Source organism: Equus caballus, chromosome 24, assembly GCF_041296265.1.
Source record: "Equus caballus isolate H_3958 breed thoroughbred chromosome 24, TB-T2T, whole genome shotgun sequence".
Lineage (NCBI taxonomy): Eukaryota > Metazoa > Chordata > Mammalia > Perissodactyla > Equidae > Equus > Equus caballus.
In genome coordinates, this window is record NC_091707.1 from 15,399,738 (window position 1) to 15,415,840 (window position 16,103).

Sequence of the window (16,103 nt, forward strand, 5' to 3'; positions counted from 1 at the left end):
AGAAAACTAGAACAGACAACTTTCTCTACACTGTAGACAAAATGAACCAGAGAGACGCAGATTCAGGAATGCCAGGCAAAGCTGAGAGGGTGCACCATATTGAAGTAGGGGCGGCGGGGGGGCGGGGAGGGGGTTGCGAGATTAAGTGAAAGTCTAACTACTGAATGATGAAAATTTCCCCCACCTCCACTACTCAAACATACACCCTCTCCCCACATGACTCTCAGAGCCCTGGAAGCCAGGCTTATATACCCCGGTGAAAAGACCTGAGATTCATCTTTGGGAAAATGGACCATCTGGGATAGACTGAATATTTGTGGCCCTCCATAATTCATACGCTGAAATCCTAAACCTAGTGATATGGTATTTGTAGGTGGGGTATTTGGGAGATGATTAGGTCATGAGGGCAGAGCCCTCATGAATGGGATTATTTCTCTTATAAAAGAGACACCAGAGAGCTCCCTCGCCCCTTCTGCCATGTGGGAACATAGTGAAAAGACAGCCATCTAAGAACCAGGAAGTGGGCCCTCACTAAACACAGTCTGCCAGGGCCTTGATCTTGGATTTCCCAGACTCCAGAACTGTGAGAAATAAATTTTGTTGTTTACAAGCCACCCGGTCTCTGCTATTTTTGCTGTAGCAACCCAAACAGACTGAGACAGAAATTGGTACTGAGAAGAGGGGTACTGCTATAATAGATACCTGAAAATGTGAGGCAGCTTTGGAACCGGGTCATGGGCAGAGGCTGGAAGAGTTTTGAGGTGCATGCTGGAAAGAGCCTGCATTGCTGTGAACGGACTAAGACACCATCCCAGGAGAAAAGACCCTCAAATTCTGGCAGTTGGGTGTCCCTAATGAAATCACTACACCATATCATCCTACACAAAAATCCACTGTCTGACAGCACGCTGACTTTCCTCCTACCTCTGTCTTAACTATGAGTGGGCAGGAAATAGAAGAAACGTCAAGCTTCATGGGAGAAGGTCCGGCAAGCTGTTCGTCTGGAGCTCCCTTTGCAAAGTTTTGCATTGGGCCTGAACAGCCCAAGGACTCTTTTCTCTCACAACAGATGAGATTGGTCAGAAACGACTAGAAAGGGCTTTTCATTCATTTGAGACTGGTGGAATTTATTAAGTCAAGTCTATGGAGAACTAACTTTTAAAAGTGCCTTGTTCTCTCAACAGCTTAATTATTTCATTTTACATTAGGCACCGTTGGACGTTACATTAACTCTTTCATCTATAACGTAATTATTTAGTTGTAAATGTAATTAGTCAGTCGCATAATTGTTCAACTAGGCAGGCATTCTAAAACTCTACTGTATAGGCTGGAGTCATGCTAACCTCTACAAATTAGGGCCACTTAGCCTGTACTAATGCCAATTCAAGTTCAGGCCCTAGAAGGAATCTGAGAAGCCATCTCTATTGCTGTTCGAAGAAAAGTTTCTTTGCCCAGGAGTCCCAGATCTACTTCCTATAATAGGGTACCAGGAAAATCCCCTGAATCCTAATATCCTCTCTCAACTCAGGTCCTCTAAGAAGCAGACATCAAGACAGAATTAGACGTGCAGGAGACTTATTGAGAGAAATGCCTGTGAAAGATAAAGGAGAGAATGCGAAGAGGCAGGCAGGACACCTTCAGACCATGGAGTAGGTGGGACACTATGAAAGGAAAGGAGCAATGAAAGAGGATTGGGCAGGAAAAGCCTCAGGCTGCAATGCAGCTCTGCGATATCTCAGCCAGGCCAAGCTGGTAGGAGCCCCAGAGCAAAGACTGCTCATTGGGAGAGCCCCATCCTGGTAGGAACAGCCCAGTTCTAACACCCCTAGCATGCCTGGCCGTTGACTGGGGGCAGCTTCACGACATCACGGACTTGGGGTGAGGGAGCGCACAGGGTGGCAGCTGGAGGCGATCAGCTCGCTCTGCTCCTCAGGGCAGATCTTCCTTGAAGGGAAATCCAAGTGGGGCTACCCCACAGCTCGTTTACCTTTACTCTCTTCCTTGCAATGACTGATCCCGCACAGCCAGACTTAAAGCGAAGGCTGATTCCAGAGCTCAGGCTTCCTCATTCAGAAGCCAGTGGCCTTTGTTTCTCACAAGAACCGGACGAATGAAGAAACAGTTTATCGTGTTTTATTGGTACAATAACTGCCACAAGGCATCATTTCTTTACTTTGGCAGCAGATGTTAGCACAGTTTATACCTGTAATATTGAACATGTATCAGTCACCTCTGACTCAACTGACAACAGACCCCAATATAATACGTTATGCACGGGCGAGAAGTAAAAAGAGTATGAGCATTTCATCCTGGCGGGGAAGTAGGGATGGATGTTCACAGAAGAATGAAAGAAGGAAGAGGGCTGCAGGTAAATGCTGGCCATGACCGTTTGTCCTAGAAATGCTGATCGCTGTCTTCCCATATCCACTCTCTTCTAAAAGAATTTTGTTCCACTTTCCGCCCTAATGAGGAGATGAGCACATGAAGCTACATTTGAACCTCTTATATTCTTTCCAAGCTGGTCAATTGATTCTCATCAAGAATTTCAAACTAAGAGTCACAGAGAAGCTGAGTCAAGGAGCCGTGGATAGCTTGGGGGAATGTCCTGTAGAGTCATAGTGGGGGCTTGGGAGACGTTATGTTAAATTCGTGCCATGTTCTAGTCAAACTTTTGGGAAGCAGCCCTGACCACCCTTCGTCCATCACCAATTTATCTAATCAGGATGAGCTTTGGATCTAAAAGATCTAGATACAAATCCCAGCTCAGCCTCTTACAAGTTTGCTCATCTGATATCAGTTTCCTCATCAATAAAACCCATAGACTAAGACTGACTTTTCAGGGCTATTGCAAGAAGCAAAAGTGACAATGTATATAAAGAACCTAGCAACATAGGCATTAAACAAACATGTGTTTTCCTTTCTTTAGGCCCTAAGTCACTCCTTCCCCATCAGCTGCTGCCTCCTGAGTTCCTTCCAATCTGGCGTGAGGCCCTTCAGTTCTCATCAGCCACTAAAGTCAAGTCTGCATTAGGGGATCCGCTCTTTTCTGACTCAGAGCCCGTAGGGAGGAGAGCAGGTAACCAGCCAAATGGCATTGATACTGGACCATACATCCTTATTTTATATGTTCTTTCACTGAGTTAGTCCACAAATATTTCTGGAGCACCTACTATGTGCCACACACACTGAGCCAGGTGCTGGGAATTGTGGGGTGAACTAGACAGACAAGATCCCTCTCCTCACAGAGTACATCTTCTCGTGTGGCTCTCCAGGATGATTTCAATTTTGCATTCTCTGCCATGTGTTCCTCTACAGCACGCTCTTACTTGCCACTACAGGCAAACCTGTTTGTAGCTTGGACCTCACAGTCTCCTTAGGCTGAGGTGACAGGAAGATCTGAAGCAGAGGATGGCTTGAGAGCTACATCCTGAGCCCTGGACATTCCTACACCCTAAGGAGGCCCACAGTCGTCCCCGCCCCCACCCCCACCCGGAGAGCCAGAGCACAGCTTGAGGGCCTTGAGTACATCTTGGAGAGAGAGGAGTGCACCAGAAAGAAAACCAGACACACACCAATGACAAGCTCTTCCTACTTTCTGAATTCACAGGAGTCTGCCTTTGGAACTGCTTCCATACGTACCTTCTGGTTGCCTTTGATTGTCCACTCACCTAGATTTCCCAGAGGCAAAGGGGAACTTCTGCTTCTTAATGTGAATCCCCAAGTGGCCCTAAGACCTGAGTTTCCCAGCCGCAAAATAATGCAGAAGAGAATAATGCTTCCTTACTGAATTGCACTCATGGGAAGAGACCCCATAGGGTGAGGTGGGGAATGGTGAAGTTCATTAGACACATCTAGTGATGTAGAGAGGACAAGTAGAGTCAGTGCTGGCTGGGTCTAAAGCCTTCATTCTGAGTGTTATTTCTATTCGGAGAAGTCTCTGTGATGCAGGGCTTTCCCTTCCACCCCGCAATCCAAAAGTGTCCTGTGATTACAAAACTCAGTTGCAAGTGTCAGAAACTCAATTCAAAAAGCATCAGAATCATAACAATCAGGCAGAATTGTCTCTTGCCCACAACAAAGGTGGCCTCCATGTGATTAAACTGAATGCCTGACACTCCGTCTCAAGTACCTGCTTTGGAAGTCTGTTTTAGGAGATGTTAAGATATGACTCTAAAAGCTGCCCTTTGCCAAGAACATGAGACCCAAATTTTATTTTGGGCTGTGAGTTCTAAAGAGCATTCACAGGGCTTCTAATTTGCAGATGAGCATCAGAGACTTTAAAGAATTATTGTATGTTCTAGAATTTCATGGTCGCTTGGTTATAATCTTACTGGTACTATAACTAAGACAAACACAAGCAATGTCCGGATGGAAAGACTTAGGTAGGCCTCCCAAAACAAAAGCTGGAAATGCAGGCACAATAGATTAGGAGTTAAGAACTTTGTGCTGGCATTAAACAAGAGTTAGTTTAAGTTAACACTAAATTATTTTGATTCCTTGTCATTGTGCAGTTTTGTGGGATAAAATACTGATCAATTGCCCTCACATCACTCCTAGAGATTCTGAGCTCTTCCATGACCTCTTCCAGCGTCTTCCTAGTTAGAACCTGGCCTGATGACAAATAGGAAGCACGTCTTCAATTCATCCAGATTTGATGGAACAATATATCATAAACTCATCAGACTGCCTGTGACTTTTCCCACTGACATAAGAGATATGAAAAGGACATATTTTCCAGCTAGTTTATCTAGAAGACCCCATGACCACTCATACTCTCCATTTCCTGACATGGTTTTTTCCAGAACTTGTACAAACAGGAAAGCAAAGTAAAGCCATTATTAGAGAGCAGGTCAATAGATGCTTCTTAGGGCAAACAGCACCTTGCTCTCCCTATGCAAAACAAAAAAGGGCAAGGAAACATGTCACAAGGTAATTGAGAAATAGTCCCCTTCTACTCCTCTGGGAAAAAAGCTTTGAATATTGTAGAGAAAATATTTTAATGGAGTGAAATATTTTAATGGAGTTCATGTGCCTGAATTATCCAGGTAGATGCCTCTCTATTATAGTTTGTATGGGCAGACACCTACAGGAGAATAAACCCAAACTATCACAAGATTACCTTAAACTCACATACTTCCATTTCTTTGGATCTCAAAGCTAATGATTTATGCCAGAACAAGGCTTCTCAAAAGTGTAGTCCCACACAAGAAGCAACATATCACCTGGCAATTTGTCAGAATTGCTAACTCTGGTACTCCCCCACCCACCGTAAACCTACTGAATGAGAAACTCAGAGGGTATGGCCAGGAGTCTGTGGTTTATGGGGCCTGCAGACAAGCTAGTGGCAGATAGGGCCTAGCATGACCCATAATAATGCTTTCTCTTTCAAAGTTGACTAACCTTTGTGCTGGGCCTACCTAACAGTTTTGTTCTTATCCTTGTTTTGTTTTTCCTAACAAAGGAAGGATCTGAGTGAGGGAAGGACGCACTGTGGAGGACATGTGACCTCCTGGGGGTTGTTAGGCCCCTCTGGTTTTCCCGTTTGTTTCACGTTTCTATTCCAGCGGGTAACAGGCATTTCCACTCTTTTTTTTTTTTTTTTAAAGATTTTATTTTTTCCTTTTTCTCCCCAAAGCCCCCCGGTACATAGTTGTGTATTCTTCGTTGTGGGTTCTTCTAGTTGTGGCATGTGGGACGCTGCCTCAGCGTGGTCTGATGAGCAGTGCCATGTCCACGCCCAGGATTCAAACTAACGAAACACTGGGCCGCCTGCAGCGGAGCGCGCAAACTTAACCACTCGGCCACGGGGCCAGCCCCCAGGCATTTCCACTCTTATCTGAGAAACTGACTTGCTTTTTAATTTATTTTTCATTCTAATTCATTTGCAATGGATTTCCCAAAACATTATACCACCTCTCTATTGGACATGATGAGTCTACTGGTCTGCTCACACCTGAGTAAAGTTCTTCCTTGGAGAAAGCTATCATAATTGACGATCTGGATTATTCATCTTCTTGCCATCCATTTTGAGGCTCCAAGGCCATAGGAAGAGTTCTGGTCCAGGCCCATTGCAGGGTACAGGCTGGTCAATAATCTTGTTTCTTGCCACCAGTTTCTTGTAGAGTATATATTTGTAACAACATGGCCAGTGCTTCAAGTTGGTTTGTGTCCCCCCAGGGTACAACACCAGTGACTGTTTGTAAAGGAACATTCTTTGGAAAGATCACTTTGAAGGCTCCAATTAAAAGCAACAATTTAAAACAACAAGAAATTTTTTAAGTTGCTTTATTTTGAAGGGTTTTGGTTTTCAGAAATTAGACATTGTAAAGTTCTTCAAGAACTCTCTTGTTGAAAATATTTTGTCTCATTAAAAATGCAAAACCTTCTGGAGGAAATGATACTCTGAGCTTTGTAGCACAAATCAATGTCAAATGAAGGCCATAAACCGTGTCTTGTTCTGCATTCAGTATCGTCTCCAAATATCTTGAACAAACAACATCACTGTGCTTCAGACCCGTGGACACTTGCCTCTCTGGAAATTTATGATTGTCCATTCCAAGAAAGTAGAAATGTGGGGGTTAGTAAGTCTGGACTAGGGTGGTAGGAGAAACAAATACATTATGAAAAACAGAAACAGGGCCGGCTCCGTGGTCGAGTGGTCAAGTTCACATGCTCTGCTTCGGCGGCCCAGGGTTTCGCCGGTTCGGATCCTGGGCGCAGACATGGCACCATTCATCAAGTCACACTGAGGTGGCATCCCACATGCCACAACTAGAAGGACCCACAACTAAAATATACAATTATGTACTGGCGGGCTTTGGAGAGAAGAAGGAAAAATAAAAAAAATATAGAAACAACTTGAATATTACAAGCAATTGTTTTCCCAAACCATTGCTTGGGAAAGCCATTCTTGCCATGCCTATGCGCTCAAAGGAAACTGGCTCTGAGTTTGATTATTAATCTTTGGCTAAGGAAAGTGTTCAGAGCTGGTCTAGGTGGAAGTAGTACTGGAGAGACAGGAGAGGGTAGGGTAAAGGCTTCACACAAACCCCATTAGTGGGAAAAATAAAGAATTCTAGGTATCAGATTCCATGCCTTGGTCAAAATGCACGTCAATTTGACTGCCATTTCTAAATAAACACTAGCTTCCTCTATTTGGGGAGGTGGGTAGCTTTGTGGGGAAAGGCCATGGCCATGGATTCCAGCCCTGTAGAGTACGCTTTTGTGGCTATTTCTATGGTCAAGGAATCCCAGAAAATCAGGAACCCCATATATGACCCATTTCCCAATACAAGTCCAACTTGGAATCAGAAAAAGGTAGAAAAAGATGTTTAAAAACGTAAGCATCAAGAAAGCAACACTCCACATCACCAACCCACTTTATTAAAAGAAAATCTAGCATGACTGATTTCTGACCTTTGCTCAAAAGAAACCTAATTTTGAATATTTTTAAAGTAAATATCTCAGAAATTTTCAGTGATGGAAATGAATTACAAAAACCTGACTTGAGAGCTTAATGGTGCTACATTCACTTTCTTTTGCCTACAGTGCATGTAGCTACATCTCTTCTAGGAATGTGCAAAGTGAATGATAGTTCATGCCTAGTTTGTCTGATCACTAATCATTGCTGAATACCGCTTCTTCCACCTGAACCTGAACGTGAACCTGAACCTGAATTCGAACCTAAGGTGGAATGCTGGGCAATCCCAGGGGTACTGTTAAGAATTTGCATAGGACCATCAGCATGTGGTGTTATTCTTCTCTGTGACTGGGTATGGTTTTAAGCTGGTTTGTCTTTCTTTTGAAAGAAAAATCTGTCCTTATATAACATTTTTGCACTGCGGCTCTATTTCCAGACAACTGTGAGAGGTTCTCTTATTAGCGTGTTGTACTCCTGAAGGTCAGCCCCTTTTGCAAATCCCTGCCCCCGGCAAGTGGGCCCACACTTACAATTGCAATGACATTAGCAAGAGTTATGAGTAAAAGTGAGCCAAAGTATTGGCCAAGGCTTATGGATTTCATTTGAGGCTTAATGTGGCGCTTTAATTTTTCATTCAGCTTTCCTTTTAGGAATTACTTTGCTAAACATATCCAGGTTGTCTTTGGTGCTTAATATTATTACTTCTTGTTACTTACTGCTACTGATAATTAACAGAAGTGACTAGCCTCAACTTTAGAAGTTACTGAGACTTGAAGGAAGCAGAGGTTTTTTTCCTTGCCAATTATATTAAATATATGCATTTGGTTTAAAAACTCCTTGCTTTCTGATAGCATTGAGGAGCCAATCAGCACATTCTCTGATTTGTTGACTTGTTTTATATTCATTTATTCAGTCAGTCATTCAGTAAATATATAAGAAATATCTACCCCCCAGAAATGTTTGCAAAGAATTATTCAAAATCAAGATCTACTTGTAAAACCTTGCTAGAAAGACAAGGTTTGCATTTTGCACAATGGGGCTCTGATCCATTAGAAATAAAAAGGCATGCTTGAGTTCTCAAACTTGGTTCTCAACATGGACTCCAAGATGGTTATTATATAAATCTGGAGGCAAATACTATTAGTGGTTACCCTGCACTTTTTGATCAATATCCAAACTGTATTTCATATAGCCAGATTTTGTAGATTGATCCTTAAAAACTATCATAGGTAGAAGTAGATTAAATTCTCATTTCAAAGAAATACTATTACATCCATTTTGCAATAAAGAGAATCTTTTGAAATGACAAAAGCAGCTGTTGGTGAGGTTTTCCTGGTAACCTTGTAATGAATTCTCAGGAATACATGTGAAAACCAATGTGGATATCACTTATATTCACTATATAGGACTAAATTTATCAAATATCTATTAGTAACTAGCAATAAAAATGCTGTTGTGGTGTCTTTAATCCAAAAGCACTTATAGCTTAATGAAACTTGTTGATTCAGACATTATTTTTAATAAATATATATTGAGGATAAGCTTTGGACCAGGCATTGTACTAGGCCCTAACGATATACTTCCAAACAAAACAGACATTCTCTCTGCCTTCATAGGACTTTGAATTCTGTGGATTGTAAGCATAATTTTTTTTTTCAGTTTTTCCTCCATGAAAATAACCACAGAATAGTTTCCTTTTTAAAGAAACAGCCAGCCAGCAATCAGGCTACTCTGAAAGTTACCTACAACTCTCATGCTCAGATATTCTCAATTTTGGCTCTCCATACTGAGGACGTTACTTGCAGCTTTATACACGAGGTTTTCACAACACTAGAGAGATGATCCATAGGAAGGAATCCTGGGTCTTCAAACACAAAAGAAAGAAAACAAAAACAGAAAATAAAATAACTTTATCATTCACATCCTCTTTAGTGTAAACGACATCATCTTTTAAATTCAATTCTCCCTTGTGGAGAGAGAGGAACCCTCGTACACTGCTGGTGGGAGTGCAAACTGGTGCAGCCACTATGGAAAGCAGTGTGGAGTATCCTCAGAAAATTAAGAATAGATCTGCCATACGATCCAGCTATCCCACTGCTGGGTGTTTATCCAAAGAACTTGAAAACACAAACACATAAAGATACATGCATCCCTATGTTCACAGCAGCATTATACACAATAGCCAAGACTAGGAGGCAACCTACCTTCCTATCAAGGGACGAATGGATAAAGAAGATGTGGTATTTATACACGATGGAATACTACTCAGCCATAAGAAATGACGAAATCCAGCCATTTGTGACAATATGGATGGATCTTGAGGGTATTATGCTAAGCGAAATAAGTCAGAGGGGGAAAGTCAAATACCGTATGATCTCACTCATAAGTAGAAGATAAAAACGACAAACAAACACATGGCAACGGAGAATGGATTGGTGGTTACCAAAGGGGAAGGGGGAAGGGGGGAGGGCAAAAACGGTGATTAGGCTCACATGTGAGGGGATGCACTATAATCAGTTTTTGGGTGGTGAACATGATGTAATCTACACAGAATTCAAAATACATTATGATCTACATCTGAAAGCTATATAATGTTATAATCCGATGTTACTGCAATAAAATAAATAAATTTTAAAAATGGCGAAAAAAAAAAAGGACGTTGAAGGATAGATAGAATTTTAATAACAGGAGATTTGCAGTTTTCTTGCGAACCATAAATGCAGGAAAGGGTTGGGCATAGCTAGGAGATCCCAACTCATCCAGCTTGGTTAAAAAATAAAGTCAGCAAGGGGGAGGTGTGAAAAAAAAATTCAATCCTCCCTCACCACCCACCTCGCTTCACTCCCCATTATGTTTCCTTGATACATCATCCCTCTGAATGGGTTTTTTCTCTTTTCAATCGTCAGGAGCACTCGTGCTGTGTCTGGGCATCGACCCCCTCTTTGGTATTTGATTGATTTCATGCACTTGTCTTAACTGAGAAGCTAGACTGTACTTCGAACGTACTTCAGTTGACAGAATGAAATAAAACCCTAACCAGAGAAGCATAAGGATCATGCTTCCATACCATTAAAGCCAACGTTTCTCATCAGCATCAATGGAAATTCAGATTTTGTCCAAATAGGAAACAGAGCAAAAAGTCCTTAAGATGACAATGGGAGAGACCACAGAGCACATGGAGGAAGAGAGGCTGGAGAGTGGATTCGTACAGAAGGAGGCTGGGAGGACCCACAGGATCTGAACTGAGTCTGCAGGAATTGCACAGGGAAGGCTTTTAATCGTCCTGACTCCCTAACGCCACTTTGGATGTTGGCATCATTGCTCAGACCAGAGTAGCTTGGAGGGAGGGAAATCAAAGGAATCGAGTTTATTTTGTTGATAAAGATTAGAAATAGCTTTGTGATCTTCTCCTGGCCCAGGTCATATACAAATCATTCAACTGTATATCCTGATCATTTGGCCAGCATTTAACTTAGTTCAAACCACTAAGCATAAACAGCAACTGAGATGGAAGAAAATCTCTTCTTCTCATAAAAATCGACTGAGTCCGCTGGCCTACCTGTCTGAATCTGTTGTTCCTCTCAAGACAGGATGTTCGGCCACTAAGAATTCAGTTAAAGCACAGCTCTCAAAGAAATGCAAGTGGGGTGAGGCGAACCCAGTGCCCTTTGGCATCCTGCTTCCAGCTGGTGACTCGAACACATTGTCCGGCCAATGCGGGTCCTCTCCTGCCCCCTGGAGCGAATCTTCGGAGTCTGGAGTTTTAGACTGGCATTCTTCCCACCACTGTGGGGTCTGCATCACTTCACACTCCAAGGGGAGTTTCGTTGTTATTGGCATTTTCCTCTCACTTTCTACCCATGAAACATCTCTTAACTGATGAATGGAAGTGAGCTTCCCTTTCTTTCTGCATTACTCTTTTAAGAGATTTGGCGACAGGGCTGGATTCTTGCTATCCTCAGGTGGGCCGCCTGCTCTCTGCACTGTGCCAATGGCCCCAAATGAGCTAGAAAGATAAATAGATAGTCGTTCCCCCTTTCAAATATTCAGTACAACAAGATACCACCATGGATAGCAGAGGCTCTGGCTCCCTGGCCAATGGTGGAGAGGTGTTCTGGGGATTTTGGAATGCTGGCCCTAGCCGAGGAGCACAGCAATTCAGGAATGTGGTGGCTGTTTTTAGTGGCTCATGTATTTAAGCATCAGGCCTGCTTGTCCCTATATCAACTCTAAAACTGCTATAGTTGCCTAACTCTGGAAATTAAAGAATTCTGTGTATTTCTGTATGCGTCAGATTATATTTGGTTTCTTTTCCAACCACCAAATAAAGCATTTCTTCAAAACAAATTGCCAACCTTTTGCTTGTCTAGTGGTTGAACTTCAGGGCTGGAAGCCGTATTCGTTCAACCCCTTCCTTATTCGACAAATGTTTCTTAAACGTCTTCTATGCACCAAGTGCGAAAGGGAACTAAGAAGTCACTTCTTTAGGAGGATCCAAGAAAGATGTTTGCTATTTTAAATCTCTGCAAGAAATTCCACAATCTCTTGAAAACCTGCTCTGGAAGCGAATCCCACAAAGGTTGAGAAATTCTTTCAATGTCCCAAAACTGCTCTTGATGCAAGTCCTGGCTCCCTGGGTTGAGTGAAGATGGAGAAGGATAGCTTCAGCATAATTTGTGAAATAATCCTCTGTTTACTCGTTGCCATTGAGTTACCAATTCCCCTTCTTATTTAGCTAAAAAAGCATTTATTGAGTGGCCAGGGAAAGCTTCAGAGAAGAGGAGTAATTGCATCCTTAAAGGAGTGGTACGATTTCAATAGACTGAAAGGATACGGGCTAGCATTGTAGGAGAGAGCATAGCCTAAGCAGAGGCATGGAAGTAGGACAAATTAATAAACTGAGTGAAGGTGGGGTGAGGTGCTGGACAGAAGGAGAACTTTGCAATAATCCAATTCCTCCCAGGAGGCTGTTAATTTTCTTCCAAGATCTTGGGCTGTCTTTTGTCAAGGATCTTCTGCACATAAGCAATAGAAACCTACTTTTTTGCTCAAGCAAAAAGGAGAATTTATTATAAAGAATTAGGAGGATTTCAATGAATGTGAAGACAAGAGGTCTGACAGAACCTCACGAGAAAGAAAGAATGGGAAATAGCTATTCTCTCTCTCCTTCTTCTCTCTCTCTCTCTCTCTCTCTCTCTCTCTCTCTCACACACACACACACAGACACAAACACACACACAATTTTGCTTCTCCCTGCCCATCTGACTCATCTTTCTCTCTCTTCAGTTGTTTCTCAGCTTCTCCATGCACCTGGTTGCCTGGACAGCTCCTGACCATATAATCTCCTAGTGCCGGGAGAGAATACGTAGGATCAACATAGCCCAATTCCAATCATCAGGACAGATAATTCTATTGGCCAAGCTGGGGTCAGATCTCCATCCTCAGTCCATCAACTATGGCTCAGGCAGAGTTAAGTAATGCAAAAGTGGCTCTACATACCCAGTGGTGGGTGGGTGGACTCATTCTCAGAGAACACGTGGCTGTGGCAACAGAGACCAGATGGAAACACACATGTGTGAATTTTCCTGCTAAGGGGACTGAAGAGGGTGCACTCTTTCAGTGAAATGTTCCAATAACCTTGGCAAAGCAGTCTGGGTGGGCAGAATGCTTTGTGTGAGGCTCAGTGAAGGAGAAAACAAACATTGGTGCTGGGGTGTCAGGGGCTCCAAACCATGAGGAACAATGGAAGGAACTGCAGCTGCTCTTGTAGAGAAGCAAAGATTTCAAGAAAATCTGCTGCTGCCACCTCTCTTCAAACACCAGATGGGCTATCATTTTGAAGACAGACACATCGCTAGGAGAAGGAACCAGACCAGGAATGGAACAGCCTGGAAATGGTGGATGGCCTTAGAGTTAGTGAATTCCCTATTAAGGAAGGGACTGTAAAATTATGGAAACACCATTTTATGTGATGTTCATAGAGATAATTTATGTATTCAATGGAGCTTTAATTAGGTGACCTATATTCACATGTAAACCTGCAAGTAGGTGGCCTTCCAACTCTCAAATTGGATGATTTTTCTAATCAGTCAAGTCCCATCTTGGAATACACAAGAAAGAATTTTTCAACAACAGGCCCTGAAGAACAGCTCTCAACACTGAGAGGCAGGGAATCCAGGCAGTAATTCTAGTTCAACATTTCTCAAACTTCATTGCATTGAACTCTATACTCATGAGATGTTCATAGGTATTTTACAAAAACTGGGCTTCATTGTCAAATATAATGATAGTTCAAATGATGCAAAATAGGCTTCTTTACTGCAGGTTATCTTAAAGCCTTTAAGAAGTTAGTGTTTTACGAATCTTCAATAGGTGAGATACATTAAACAATGTTTCCCAAGCTTATCTGACCACATGAGGATTCAATGACATCATGTAGTCCATTAAGTCCGATGAAACAGAGTTTGGGAAATGCTGGTCCAGCTCTGTTGCCATGATTCTTCACCTTTTTTGGGTCACAACCCTTTTGAAAACCAAGCAAAAGCTACTGAGCACTCCTCTCACCAACAATGGAAAATGAACATGCATACGTGGGCACCAAATCTGGCACATAACTTGAGAGAGTTCAGAGACTACAGCGCCTCACCCATGGATTTTCAGGTTTCCTAGACCCCAGGTGATAAATCCTTATCCTGGATAATCTAAATTTCTAAACAATTTTCTTTTCATTCATACATCCCCAAAGGGTCATAAGATGGAGGCACAAATCTTCCTTATTGCACCGCTCATGTGAGTGTCAGGTAGTTCTCTCTGGACGCACCGTGGTGCCATCCTTTGGTGTAGACTACCTGAAAGAAGGCGCGACGCCTGCTGCCTCCAAGATATCTTCAAGCTATCTTCCCTTAGGTGGACTCCCACTCAATGCTGTTTCTTTCCAAACCAGAAGTCCTACTTAACTTGATGAATGAAGAGATATTTGAAAATGTTTCATATTATTTTAAGGTAATTTTAAGTTTTTTCCAACAAAAACGTCTAAAGAACTAAGTGTGAGAATTGTTCTTATTTCACTATGCAAATCTTCAGGAAATTTCATTGTTTATAGAAACATGATCCTCGGGGAGGAGAAGCCCCTCCTCATTTTTCACAAAGGCTGCTTCATGACCCCAGCCCTCGTGTCACTAGGAGAGCGAAATATTTAAAGACAGGCATAAGATGAAAAAGTGAAAAAGCAAAGGACAAGTAGTTCACATTAAATGAGTAGTCTAAATTATTATAAAATAGCACAGGTAAAAAGAATAAGCTTACCATTTCTAAATTACTCCAGTCCTATAAAAAAGGAAAAGTTTTAAAATGGGCATTTAAAAGGGCTAACACCAGTGCATGCATGTGGAAGCCAGATATATTACTTCTTGTGCATCTGTCATTAATTTTATAATTGAAGTTTATGAATAGCCCAGTTGAAAAACAAATGGTTTATATCAATAGAAATGATTTAGTTTTCATTTTTATTAAAGTTAATACATGTTAATAATTCTTTTTCAGATTAATAGCTGTTTGCACATTATAAGCCCAGGTCTTATGTTTTTTGTATAAGGATATTGAATAGAAATTTTGTTTTCTCCTTGACCTTCTTATAGTCAGCATGTTTCCATTCACACGAGAAGAAAGTAGTCATTTGCGGTCCATGGAGACATGTTTGTTTGACTAACAGATGTCTATGCGGGAGTAAGCAGGAAGTCTTACAGTTCCTTCCCAACACAAAGGCCCACTCATGATAAAAGAAAAGACCAAGCAGCTTGGGAATAAATAAGGCAATTTCTATTCCAACAAACATCTGTCCTAAAGCAGCCAGGAAGGTGAAGCCAACAAAATCCCTAACACCTCAACTTATATACATTTTTCTTTCTTTTACCCCTTTCCTTTCCTTGTTAGCAACCATTCTCAACATTACAGAAAAATGAGCCAAAATATTGCTTTATTTGTTCCACCACCAATATTTTAATCTGGAATGCTTAACAGCCAGCCTCTAGCTATAAGAAAGCAAGTTTTCTCAGAAAGAGATGAACTCTAAAAACTGGAGATGAATCTAAAATCCAGTTTAGTCTTACACAATGTTTATGTCAATTATATCTTGATAAAACTGGAAGAAAAAAGTAAAATCCAGTTTGGTCATTGATATTTATTGAGTACTACCGAATGCCATTCACCGTCCTGAGCACTGTGAACATAGAGCTGTTCATGGTGGGCATCCCACATCAGTAAAGACAGCCAACAAACATGGAGTCAAAGAGGTAAGAAAGCTAATTTTAGAAAGTGATAAAAAAAAAAGGGGGGATATGATAAAAAGTGACTGATAGAAGACAGGGAGAAGGCTAATTCAAAGTAGGTGAAATGTGAAGGTAATGTGTGAGCAGAGGCAAGAATGCCGAGGAACAGCAGCCTGCTATAGATCTAGGGTAGAGTATTCCAGAAAGAAAAAACAGCAAGTACCAATGACTCAAGGTGGAAACCAGCTTTGTTCAAACCATAGAAAGAATGCCCAAGTGGCCAGAGCAGAGCGAACAAGGGGAAAGTGAAAGGACATGAGCCAAGAAGGCCAACTGTCCATTACAGCCCAGGCTCTCCACCATACAGAAAGAAGACAACTCTGGCCCCAAAACAGTCAAATGACACGCCAGGGCAG